Source organism: Larus michahellis, chromosome 10 (assembly GCF_964199755.1).
Source record: "Larus michahellis chromosome 10, bLarMic1.1, whole genome shotgun sequence".
Taxonomy (NCBI): domain Eukaryota; kingdom Metazoa; phylum Chordata; class Aves; order Charadriiformes; family Laridae; genus Larus; species Larus michahellis.
The window spans coordinates 10,445,867-10,459,218 of record NC_133905.1 but is presented as its reverse complement, the minus strand read 5'-3'; the positions used below and the strand labels follow the sequence as shown (position 1 = coordinate 10,459,218).

The following is a 13,352-nucleotide window of genomic DNA, read 5'->3' as shown; positions in this document are numbered from 1 at the left end:
GAGGTCAAAAGTCTGGCTGCAACACCGTGATGAGATGACTGCATTCGCAGTACCATAGTTAGCTTCATGCTGGTCTGGGGATTTCTGCAAGTGTTGCTATTTGTGTTGTAGTCTCATTCTTAAATTAGGTGTAATGTCTTAAATCCATATGTAATGTTCTTAGCTCTGAGCCAGACTCTTGTGGGTCCAGGTCTAATGTTAGCATCCACTTCAGCTCAGTGCTAGGAAGTGGGGATGCATTTGTTAGAGGCTCCGTCCTCCAGATGAGACAATCTATTGATCTCTTACCTGGCTGCTTCTGGTGATTGTCTAGGTAGGAGCTGAAGGCTCCTCATGTGCTTGCCAAAATCTCTTCAGTCCTGGCAAGCAGGACTGACTCTGACCTGCATGTAGCTGCTGTGTCTGTCTACACGCTCGCAGCACATCAGCAGTGTGTGTGTCTGAGAGCTACACAAAACACATCCTTGCCTTACCCCATCACTAGCTCTGTGTTCCCTGGTGCCGCAGAGCACTCATATGTGTTTGCCATAAAATGCAGTCACAGGTTATGGAGAATAACTGACGTTGCAGCAAAAGCCCATAAAGTGATTCCAGTGAATACAGTGTCAGAGCATGATCCATATTACCATTTTGCAGGTAGCTGTTATGGAAACTAGTTGCACCACTTCACTGAGGAAGGGGCTCTATGCACAACGACAAGTTAATTAGGCCCTCTTGACCTTTCCTGTAAACAACTGCTGCTTAGCAGAGTATTTCAGAGCTGACTACACAGCAGAACCTGGAGAACAGCCTTCTGCAGCTTTTGTCATTCAGGGAAGAGCCTTGTAAAAAGAAATGTTATTTTTGTCTTTTAAAGATACACTTTGCATGTGGGGAAATACCTGTAATAAGGCAGTGGTGATCCTGTGTTGTGGGCTTGTATGATGAACACTCATGATGTGTTATGTAAATTATGACAATCTTTTCAACATAACACTTCAGAATGCTTGACTACATACTTTTAATTGACAGCAAGAATTCTTTACCCTGTATCAAAGAGTCACCGTAAAACACCGTCAAGCTGCTTGACTGTTAAGCAGGTTTGCATACTGTGCTTTTTCTGGTAGGCTAAAGAAAGGTTCTGCTCTTCATGAATAGTTTGATCAGATTACGGAGCTCTTTTTCAAATAGATACCCTGAAGCTGGAGCCTTCATGCACCTTTGTAGACTATAGTGTCATATTCTTCCCCAGACATGAGTTTCTCTTATGTGTATGTTGAAGTGACCCCTATCCCACTTCATGATTCCATTTAGCAGGTGAAGCAGTCACCCATTTTTGATTCTCCATCTTTCTGTGTCTAATGTATGGCACCGTAGAGCATTTAGAGCATTTGGGGGGCTCTCCTCAAGGGGCCTGCATTTCCCAGACTCATCTTTGCTGTTTGATACAACACCTAGATTGACCTTCTAATGTGTGATCAGGTCTGTGACAGAATCTGATATGTGAGCAAGACAACATCTTGTTCGTCAGGAAAGCAAATAATTTAGAGCTTTTAGTGTAGCCTGTTTTGTTTAATACAAATTAGCATGTTCTTGGATATCAATTGAGATAAAATTTTTGCAGTCAATAAACATCTTTAACATTTTTCAAAGTAAAAAGTCCTGCAGCACATTAGAGGGATGAATTCAAGCTTTGGGTTTGGCAAAGGCTTTGTCCTGTGTTGCTTAGGTCACGCAGCTGCAACCTGACAGGTAGGTACTGAGGTGGGAAATACACGCATGAGGTGCCTAGCCTGGGAAACTTTAGGAGGAGCTGGTTTTAAAGAACATGCTATGTCTGCTCCTGAAAATCAGTATGTTTCAAGCTGCGTACTTGACATCACTAGTCACTTTTGACAAAATGCTTACTCATTAAAGCTAAGAAAGTTTATTAACCAAGAGCAGACAATAGAATTTAAGATGAAAAAAAAGTGGGGATTGACTGTTTTCTTTTCAAAATACAGTCATTTTTAAGGAGCCTAATCTGGGAAAAGACAATTATTGACTTTGGTCATGTTAGATGGTGCCTGAAAGGATGACATTCGACAGCTGTCTCTGCAATATTCAGACAGGAACAGAGACTAGATCTTTAAAGACCAAATAACCATTCTGTTTCTGAAAAGTTGGAGAGAATGCCATTGAGCAATCCCTTTGACAAAAAAGGGCTCTTCCCTGTAATAAAGTGTAGGACAGACCTGGTTCTTTCTTTTGTTCTGCAAAATATTCACCACCATCAAATAACTTTTAGTGGAGAAAGAGACTCTTCAGTCTAGCAAGCTAGTCCTGCCATTGCTTTGAAGCACTGTGGTTCTTGAGCCCAGCTTGGAGGCTGCAGCCTATTTTTCATTCGAACACCGTAATTCCTTTGACTGGCAGAGTTAACTAGGCAAAAGGTAGAGGAGAAATGTTCCTTCTCATTACTGTTAGATCACTGAAGATGCTGCTTATGCAGATTGTTTCAGCAGGCTCCCCGTATATCTATGTAGAGTCAGAATATTCATCTGACTTGTTGCTCTGAATTACCCTTTTGAAGAGTTTGTCTTTTGCACTGACAATAGCTGAGGGAAGCATAAGCACCAACCTTACTATAGCTATTTAAAATTGGGCAGTATTTCAGGCTCCCAGAGTACCTAACTGATACCGATATAACTATCAATTCCATGCTGTGCTGAATGAAGCAACATACATTTAGTACCAGAAAAGATTTGTTTTCACCTCACTGCTGTAAGTCAGGATCCAAAAATGATGAAGCATTGAAAAGATGCTTTCGCAGGTCACCTCACGGGGAGGCTGGACTTATAGACCATTAATTGGTATAGCCAGCTGAGCAGTTTCTGTCATGAATTACCAGTGCAGCTTGGCTTTTTTGAGGCTGCTGTGTTTTATTTTTATGTGATGATGCTCACCTGAAATGCTTACAGCCGCCTCCTGCTTGCTTGAAGGGTCTAGATTTTTGGGAAGTCCTTTATTATTAACGTGCCTAGAACCCATGTATTTAATAAACATCTATAGCTTAAGGCAGGGCCAAATTTGTCTCTGAATTGTCTTACACAATTCACATTTTCTCTTTTCTTTGTGATTTCAAGTGAAGGCTTCAGTGGTAACCCAAACAAGTGGTTTGCTCACTTACTATACCTGCAGGATCACAGGGTTAAATCACTGTATTTGAGTGCACTGGGACAGCATGGTCTTTTAGCCAACTGAAGGAATAAGTAGCAACTTCTTTTCGTGGAGTTTATTCCTTGTTGCACTGCAGACAGTTTAATTTGCAGGGTTATAAGAGGTTAAATGGGAGAAGTCTTGTTAAAAAAGGCAGTGGCAAGCAAATATGCGTGACTGTAGAAACTGGGAAGTGGGTTCAGGAGGGAATTATCACCAGCCTGAGCTGTTGTAAACTCTACATCTTTACTTAGTGAAATCCATCTGGAAATTTGTAATTTGCTGCCTTACATCTTAGAAGTGATCTCCAGCAACTGGATGCTGTCCTAGCTGGTTTTCAGAGGACTGGTGATTTCCATCACGTGTGAAAGACGAGCTGCTTTGCTGAGCAGGGCCTGAACTTGGACCTGAGATAATTTTCTGGGATTCCACAAGTGTTCTCCTTTGTTTCCTTCTGAATGATGCTTGAACAGGGAGAGATAGATGTGTGGGAAAGCTCAGCTTGTGTAGGAGTAATCTGAGTGAATAATGCAGCAGTGTGCTTGACACTGAAGACAAAGGCTCTCCTCGCTCCTGCTCCCTTTCTCCCTTGCTCTGTCTCAGGGAAAGCAGTCTTTTCATAATGCCTCTGTCTCTTCTTTTTTGTCCTTTTTTTGGTTGCTGTCTGAAGAGGCGCTGGTCTAACCTAGCGGTGGGATGGTCAAAGTCATAGAAACAAATCTCCTGTCATTTGGTAGTGGCAGCTATTGTATGTACATGGACCTGATACAAAGATCTACCCTCGATAGATGGCGAGCCAGACCTGCAGAAGGCAGTACAGAGGGTATGTGTTGAACTAGGTGTTTAATAATTCTTTTCTGTGTCCCAAACGGCAAAGAGAAGTCAATACCCTTCTGGAGGAGTGGAAGAATCCCACCCCCAAACCTAGTGACCGCTCTAACACACTGGGAAAGTACATACTTCATTGCTCTCTGTTAGGTAGCGAGAGAGGAATAGCAGCCCAGAACAGGTAAAAACTTGATGAGTTTTCAGCATGGGGTGCGTTATCATAAAGAGGGCATCAGGTGAAGAAGGGAATGAATACTGCATTTCATCTGAAGGATGACGAAGGGATTCAGTGATGCTTTTGGACAGGACTTGGGGGCTGAGTGGCAGGTGGGCCTAAATGATACTGGGAAAGTTCCAGCAGAAAGTTGCTCCTTTATGCACAAAATAGCAATTCACATACCAAGGCATGTATCAGACATTGCTTTGGTCTGCAGGACACTCTGAGTCTGCTTTTTTTTTTAAACTTCGAACATGAAATGTCATTGTCATCTGGAATTCAGACCTGTTAATACCTCTTGATCATACTTTTGGTTTCAGGCAGTCTGGAAGCAGACTGGATTGTTCCATATCAATTGCAGGTTTTCACAACTTTAAGGGCTTTATGGCCAGAATCCTGTCCCCATTGGAGTTAGAGGAAAAAAGTCCTCCCTTACCTAGGCTCCAGGACTTCATCTACTTAAGTGAAGGCTGTGTGTCTGAAAAATGCATTAGAAATATTGCTACTTTAAAGGAAAAATGGAAAAAACAGGATTCTGGTTCTCCCCTTGTTTTTGGGTTGGAGCATCATTCTTCCTAGCAGTGGTGTTGGATTGTCACAGGCATGGTTCCCAGTTCCACCAGAGGGCCCTGCAAGGCCACCAAAGGGGCTCCAGTGCACAGCCGCAGACAGGAACCGCGCTTGCTTCCTCGTGATTTAAATCATAGCTGTACACTTTACTAATTAGAATTGTGAGTACTTTTGTATTTCAATGGGTCAGACATGGTTAGTGCACAATAAGCTTTAGCCCTTTGTTCTATTTAACTCCTTTTATGTCTTAATGTTTTATTCAGTGTGTTATTTATGTGTTTTATTATCCAGCTTCTAAATATAGGGTAGCTACAATATACAGCCCTGGCTGTAATCTCTGCAAGTAATATAAGGTAGGGAAAGCAATATCTGTTGACCAATAGGTTCCCTTTAAGACAAAAAGGAGCAGAGGTTGCTGTGTGGAGTTTGCTGGTGTATTTATTTTTGAGAAGAAAAAAGAGGAAGAAATACTTATTTTCCTTTTATTTTTTTTTTCTTAAATAACAATGTGACTTTTAATACATATGACAGATTTTGACAATGACTATGATTTGGATGCATAGCTATTTTACCAGTAAGGAGCAATTCAGTGTTAATTTAGTCTTTTATAGGGAAAAACATAACTTCTGTTATTGTTTTCCCTGAATGTGCACTTTAACTGTGTGGCATGTGATTGTATATGAAAAGGTGCATTCCAGGGAGTCAGGGGGAGAAAAATTACAGAGAAACCAGTGAATGTGTAGGTTTTGTGTATCATATTTTATCGTGTTTTAAAAGAGGGGGGAAGTTCTGTAACAAAAAGAAGATTGAGTCTCATCTAACACGCAAATGGCCAAGTCCAGAGTATCAGTCTATATTGATTGGGGAGGCTGAAACCAAGCTCTTTCCTGCAATATCAGTGACCTTATTTTAAAACCATTGGGGAAAGCTTGTGAAAATACTGTCTTTATCTTATTCATTTCACTGCAGTAAATGATAATTTACATTCTGTTGACCAAAATTCTAACTAGGAAAGCTTTCTTTGCTCTTTGTCTTTTTTAATCTACTTCTCCTAAACTAAGAACTTACATTATAAAAATTTTTTATATTGCAAATGGGTAGGCTTGTGCTAACGTGGGGAGAAAGAAATGGTTGGATTAGTGAAAATCCACAAACAGGATGGAAAGCATCTTGTCCTCAGTGTTCATCTGGGTGAAGCAACGCAACAGAAAGCGGAACGCGTTCTACTCAGGAACTCTGCTCTGGGTTTACATGGAGGTCAATATGCTGAGTCCTTCAAAGGATGGATGCTTGAGTGATGAAGGCAATAGATTGAAATGTAAAGGGCTTGCATTGAGTTTCTTGCTCTGAAATGATTAAAAGACCTGCCTAAGATGAAGTCCTGACCCCACTGAAGTGAGAGTTTGTGATTCTTCTGTGATTTAGTTTCCAGCCTGCTCCGGATATGTCATATGGTTTTTGGTCCCAGCAGAAAAGTTAGACTTCATAGTTATGATTTTATTAACACTTAAGCCAGTCATTCTTACAGAATTCATCATTCAGTGTTTTGCAAATCACTGCCATTTTGAGGGATGGAAATTGCTTTAGGGCCTGTTCTGCTATTGATCAACATGTCTGTGCTTACTGCATGGGCTGCACTGCCACAGCCTTACAATTTCATTAATTGTAATAGCAGCACAGAGCCTGTCCCAAACTTAAAGTCCAATTTTAATGTAATTGTAAGGCCTTGTGCTACTGGAGAGTTTCATCCCAAACGAGTGGCTGCTTGAATAAAAGACCATGGAAATGGGCAGCAGTTCCTGTTGACTTGGTTTTTAGACTTGGTCTCTGTTTTTGACTGTGCTACCAGATGAAGGGTGATTGAGAAGCAGGCTAGGACACGCTGACCCTCTATGCTGGCCCATGGTTTTGGCTGTAGGTGGGTGCAAAATATTCACCCTGTATTTAAAAGCAGAAAATTAATTGTCATACTTGGCTGTAGCATCAAATGTGCCCCATCTGTGCCTAGTCCACTCAGACTGCATGTAGAAGTGCTCAGCTCTGTTCTCATGCCAGGCATGGTATTTTTCCCCTGCCAGAGAGCTGCCCCTCAATGTTAGTTTGAAAGTTTACAGTGTTTCAAGGACATGTTTGAGCAAGCATTTCTTCTTGGAAACCAGAAAATGTTTAATTAATACTGGAAGAACCTGGAGGTGGAATTTGTTTGTGGGTTTTTTTTTTTTTTTTTTTACTAACACTTAAGTGTTTTGTTGGAGGAGCCACCTCCAGATTGCTGCTGATAGCCCTTTGCTGCAGCTGTCTGTTTTTCAGTGTTTGTCAGCGTTCTTACATTACTTCAGGAGAGTGACAACTGGTAGAGGACAATGGATTCTAAATCAGGAGATTAAAGATGTCTTGCAGGGTTCAGCAGGGTAATCTCTCCTCATCAGACTGGAGATGCTATCCATCAGCACAGGAGTGGAGGCTACACCTGACATTCATTATCTTCCAGAGCAGCAATCTTTAACGATACCCTGTAAATGACAGAAGTTATGAGTGGAAAATTCTAGGATCAACAGTTCTATTGCTTGGTGTTTGGTCTGCCTTTATTTATTTTTTTTTCTTTGTTTTAATTTCTACTTTTGTTTCCCTAATGGACAGCATACATATGCCTTGCAGTCCAGTGATGGTCACTATTCTTTTGATTTATGTTATTGTTTAAAGCAATAATGACCAGATAAGTGTGAGGCAGGATTTCTCTTAGCATTATTTACTGCTTGCATCTTCCTGATACCAGTTCTTCCATTAGTTTTACACCTGTGTTTCCTTAAAGTAGCATCCTAAAATGCAGTGAATATTTTGGAATAAACAAATTTCTCTTACTGTCTTTTTGCACAGAGACAAATTGTTGCAAGTTAGCTTGGTGTGTTATACTTCTGGGGTGGAATGGCAGGATCTGTGTGTAACAGATCATGATTGTGTTAACAGGTATTTGTAGGGTGTTGCCTGTAGCTGATTTAGTTTCCTGTTGATGCCTGATAGCAAAAATGACATTGTAAGCAATTGTAAAGCATGAATTTAAATGTATCAAGGTAGTTTTTCCACGCATCTTATTATCAGGTTGTGTGTAAAAGCTTAGAGTATCTCTTGTGCTCTGTATATCTTTTCTTCTATAGCGCCCTTATTCCTTGGGAGATTTCCTTCTACATAGCAGGAAATAAAAGTTGATAGAGAGCAGGCTGACCTTTCTTCTTCGTGCTGCCCCTAGATTGTCACTAGACAGGACGTGAGTTGAGGGGGTTCAAGGGCTCTAAGTTGGCATTAGCCTACTTGGTTAGAGCACTAGTGTCTTTCAGCAACAAACAGTGCAAAAGGGGAGAGAACAGCATGACAGTCCCTGATTCGGAGCTATGCCTTTTGTAAGGTACCAGATTGGATCCAGTGCTCTTCCTAATCCAGTGCACAGCTGAGACAAACTCTCTTGAAAAAGAGCATGGAAATACCTGTTTTCTCTATAAATACGTATTTACATCTCTCTTAAACTATCCTATGCTTTATACAGTTTGAAAGTATCGAGTCTTTGTGACACATTCCCTCCCCCTGTCCCCCTGTCATTTGCACTGTCGAGTCATATAATAAAAAGTGTGTTGAAGCTCTGGAAGTTATGGAACTAGGTTATTGCATTTCATGAATACACAGTAAGCGTGGAAACACTCTGCACCCCCCTTTTTTTTTTTTTTTCTTTTTAAATGAGATACAATAAATAATTGGTCACCAACAGGAATGGTGACTGGCCTCTTATGACTCTACCATTTTGAGGAGATGAAACGGGAAGATCTTAGGCTTTATATCATCAGTGATGTTTGTTGCTACTGCTAAGTATTCGTAGATTGTCTTTAGAAAATATAATTTACTGAAAGTATGAAAATCAAGTCAGAGTATAATTTGAAAAAAGTGCAAATTATGTCAGTTGGCATAAATCACTCTGGCAATATGAGCGTCTGGCCCAAATTGTGGATATGCTAATGATTTCTGTCTATTGAGTCCTTTCAGCAGATGCTGGTATTCCTCCAACTTGAAAAAAACAAACCAAAGCAACAAGAACAAAACCCCCTAAATCAATTGAAATTCCTCATCTAAAACAGTTTGAATATGGAAAGAGGTCCCCACTGTTCTCTAGGTGCTCTCTGTTGGAGTTAGTGCTGTTGGAGCGCGGAGGAATTAAAATATAACTGATATTTTCTGTGTTTCTAAATGCATCTTGCTTAAAAAGAAAAAAAAGAAGCCTGATTGCACTGGAAGTTGCCTTTTAGGACTGACACTTACTTGACTGTGTGTTCAAAAGAGTTGTCTGGTTTTGGAAGTGCCCACTCATAATAGAGTTTAATAATTTACTTGCATTGAGTTAATTTTTCAGGTTTTGTTCTACTTGCAAGGTTTAGAAATGGGGAGGGAACAATATAGTGGATTTTACTCTCAGATCTATGCTCAATTTTTTTGTTGTTGTCGTTTGAACTACATAGGAAAAAGCACTAGTTTGACATTTCAATTGGAAATATTGTGGCAGGTGTGGTATTTTTCTCCCCCCACCATACATTAATTTTACTGGAAATGCAAAAAACCCACAACTTTGTGTTGACATTCTTTAGAAATGGAGTAAAAATGCTGCCCTCAGCAAAATGCAATTTACTGCAAGGGATGCCATAGTCCCCAAACAAGGAACCAAGATAATTAGTCTACAACTGACAAATAAGTCTGCTATGATAATGTAAAGAAACATCCTTTTATCAGACTGTATCACATGGTAGTTTGTGCCAAGCTAGAGAGAAAAGAGAGTTTACTCTGAAAACATGTCCTCTTCTGGGGGAACAAACCTAATCCAGCAGTGACTATGGAAAGCATTTTCCTGACCCTTCCCCAGTATCAGGGGATTTGGATTAACTGAGTTCTGGATCAGAACCGAGCCCCAAGTGAGGTTTTATTCAAATAATTTCCATTTTTCTTTCAGCTGTAGCAAGAACTGCATCAAAACAGCATGAAAAAGAACTATGGCTACAACATGACCAGTTTACCAAAGGGATAAAGGTGATCCAGCATTCTCTATGTATTGCCTCTCAACAAAAGAGAGGGGTCTTTGCCCCAAGCGCTTCAGTCTAAACAAACAGCTATATGCTGGAGTAACTATCCTGGCAGCCAGACTCACTGAAATCAAAGCAATACAAGGTGTTTGTCAGTAGAACATGAAGTGCTTTACAAATGAAGTGAGATTATTCTTGTTCAACAGATGGGCTGAAACACATGTGTGCATGGTGAATGTTTCCAGGTCTTGGGAACAAATTGGACTCAGTTGCAGAACAGTGCCAGACCTTATATTTAGATTGCCTTGCCTGGGACTTAGTGGCTGGGCTACTATTTATGCAAACAACACAGAGCAGTACTTAAATACCACCACTGCACTGTGCTGGCCAGCTAAGTGAAGATACACACCTGCCAAAGCTGACAAGTGACCAGCAAGCTCCTTCCCAAACTTATTTCCAGTATTTCCTAATTCAGAGTCCATTAGACGAGTTGGTCAAAAGTCCATGCAAAGAAATGGCATTTTTAAATTATTATTAAGATTTAGCATTGAATGCTAAATCATTTACTCTTACAGTTATTAAGTTTTGCTCACTGTATTTTATTAGGGAGTATGACATAGGCTTTCAACCTGAGATCTGTTAGATAATAAACGGTATTACCAAGGTCATTCCTTGACCAAGGAAAAACTGCATATTGTGAAATGATAAATTCAGTCAGGGGACAAGCAATGGAAGGATGTCTGGTTTGTTGCAGCCTCAGCAGATGGTTGTAATGAGACAAAGGATATTGCTAATTGCCACTGCTCTTATATTAGCATGTTCACTAAGAACTGGTTTGCCACTTGGCTGTGGGGATGGGGGAGAGAAGTGAGGTCCTTCTGTCTCAGGTGAATGAGGTGATAAGACAGTCACTGCATACCGATAGGCTGATACTCATTTCATGCAGAAGTCAGTGCGAAGCACAGGTAACACTAAGGTAACTAGAGTGGAGAGGCAGTATGTACTGACCTCCAGCAGGGAAGGGTATGACCACCCTTTCAGTAATGTCATGAAGGCTCCCTGCTAAATCACAAACAATGCTAGCTGACTGAGGAGGAGGAGCGGGAGGAGGAAGCATTGTTGCATCCTGCTCAAATCCCCTGTGAGAGATGCAGTGACTGTGACACTTAGGTGACAAAACTGTCTCTCCATTCACTACATAGAAAGCCAGAATGCCAGGGCCCCATTCAGACTATGGCCCTCCAGCTCAGGTGGTGCCCATCTTAGGAGGTGCCAACAGCACTCTGGCACTGCCCCATTGAAATGACTTGTTGATAGCATCACTCTTCAGGGCATGCAGACCTCTGAGCTTCTCCAGGGACAAGGGCAGTATCATTCCTCACCACCATTTGGCCAACCTCAGTGGTAGAAACTTTAAAAATAGAATCAAGTCCTAAGACAGAACCAAGATGTGTAACGTTCTGGTTGCTGCAAAACAATAAGCTGTTTTTAGTGAGACACCATTCTTTCCCGGTAAAGTTGGAGTGACTGCTTAGTTGAAGAATGAGATTACAGTTTTAAATGAATGCAAAGGTACTTTTTATACATATATTGGAGATACCACATAGGGCGAGCAGCGTGAAAGGACGATGCTGATCACTGGAGTTGTCTGGGTGCTCTGATGTGTTTAGAGGCCTGTGTTTTAACCGATGAGTTACGTTAGCATATGAGTATGTATTTCAGATCTTAATTTCATTTTGTGTTAATGGATTTCTTAAATACCCCTGTCTTGCCGTTTCCTCTTTACCTTTTTTCTGTATCTGTTTGAAAATCAATAAGTAGTATTTTTTTTTTTTAAAAAAAAGGTCATTGATGTTATAACATGCTGTAAATAAAGCATTAAGCAAAGAATTGATGACTATAAAAAAAAGACAGTATGAAATACACAAGGATAAACACTGTGCTTCAATGAGAGTGTATAAAGAACAACATCGAATTGCAAAGTGCTCTCTGGGGCAATGAGAGCTACTAGTTATTTTTTGCATAAATCTGATGACTTAGGCTATCTGCTCTGTGAAAGGAAGATAATGTCAGGCTGATTGATAGAGTGAACAGGACATGACAGTCTTTAAGGAAGAAGAAAGGCAGAAATCACTTTCAGTGGAGACAGGATCTCATGATGTCATTGAGCACTTGATAAGCCAATTGAAATTCAAAAATCGCATTTAAACTACTGGATGATGAAATGAGAGGGAGATAAATAGGTCTGCACTAATGATTACATACCCTCTTGACTAGAATCAGAGATTAAATAATATATTGTACATTTTCAGTTAATTCTGCTGTCCTGTATCCAAACAAGCATTAAAGTTTAAAACACGGTTAAGCAGTAACCTGGTAGAAATCTGTAAAGGCTGAGCTTATTCTTTGTTATGTGCTGTGCAAGTCTTGTCTATGCAATGCTTGTATGGGAGTCCAAATTACCAGGGCGTTAATGCTACAGTTAATTTTTTTAAAAGGTAAAAGAGCTTTTTGTGTTTTGGTATAGAGGCAAATCAAGGATATCTTTTTACTGACAAAACGTAACTATCTTAAATTAATCCTTCTGAAATTAAGCACTGAGAGGATCATTGGTTTCGTGTCTTGTTCAGACAGAGCTGAACTGAACATATGGCAGAAAATAAGGGCAGATATACTGGCAGATTCTCTGTAGAAAGCTGACTTGGTGCCTGGTGCAAATGCATAGCAAGTAACCACAGAGCAGCTCTAAGTTTTGCCTGTGACTCCAGTGGAATTTTTTTTATTGCACCTGGGACTTGCTGGAGAGTATAGGTGTTCTCTTTGTATCCCTGCTTTTCAGGAAGATTAACTGTACAAGGAGCACAACGTGTATCAGTCTTTCCAATTGCTATACAAATCCCAAGATAATCAAAGAGTTAAGCTGGTGTGGATGAGTCCTCAGTAGTCAAAACAGATGAAATGTGAATCATGATTCATCCATTCTGCTGATGCTGAATGTCAGTAATGGTAGATAGTGTCTACTGGGCCACAGATCACGCACCTCCTCCCATGCACCAAAAAGAAGGCATCATCCCCTTCTTTGTTGACTGCTACACCACTGCTGCTGTTTGGGAGAGCTCTGTGTAGTGGGATTTGATGCTGCAGATTAAATGATAATTTTATGTTGCTTGTAGTAATTTTACAGGAAATATACGAAGGTATGAAAAATATGGCCATGGAGAAACGAGAGTCAGTCTCAGTAGCATCTCAGTCCCACAAGCAGAGAGCTGATTGTGCAGCTACACTGCTGAAGAAAGCTTTGTCTTTTCCTCTTTCCTAGTCCCAAGTCAGTCTGTTTCCCCCTGCTTGCCCCCCGTTCTCCTTGATTTGCTGGAGAAGTTCTTGCCTATTGATGTCTTGCCGTAGAGTCCTATTAGCATTAGAAATTTATCTTCTTCATAAATTGCCCTGTAGACTGTACCCTGACAATTTGAGTTGGCTTTAAATTGTTGTCACTGCCTCTG

At 40.6% G+C, this 13,352-nt stretch overlaps 1 protein-coding gene across 4 annotated transcripts in view; it reads left to right on the top strand.

Moving 5' to 3' along the window:
- Positions 1 to 13,352, top strand: part of TAFA4 (TAFA chemokine like family member 4) — a 68,149-nt gene that overhangs the window by 15,660 nt on the left and 39,137 nt on the right. The window lies entirely within an intron of this gene.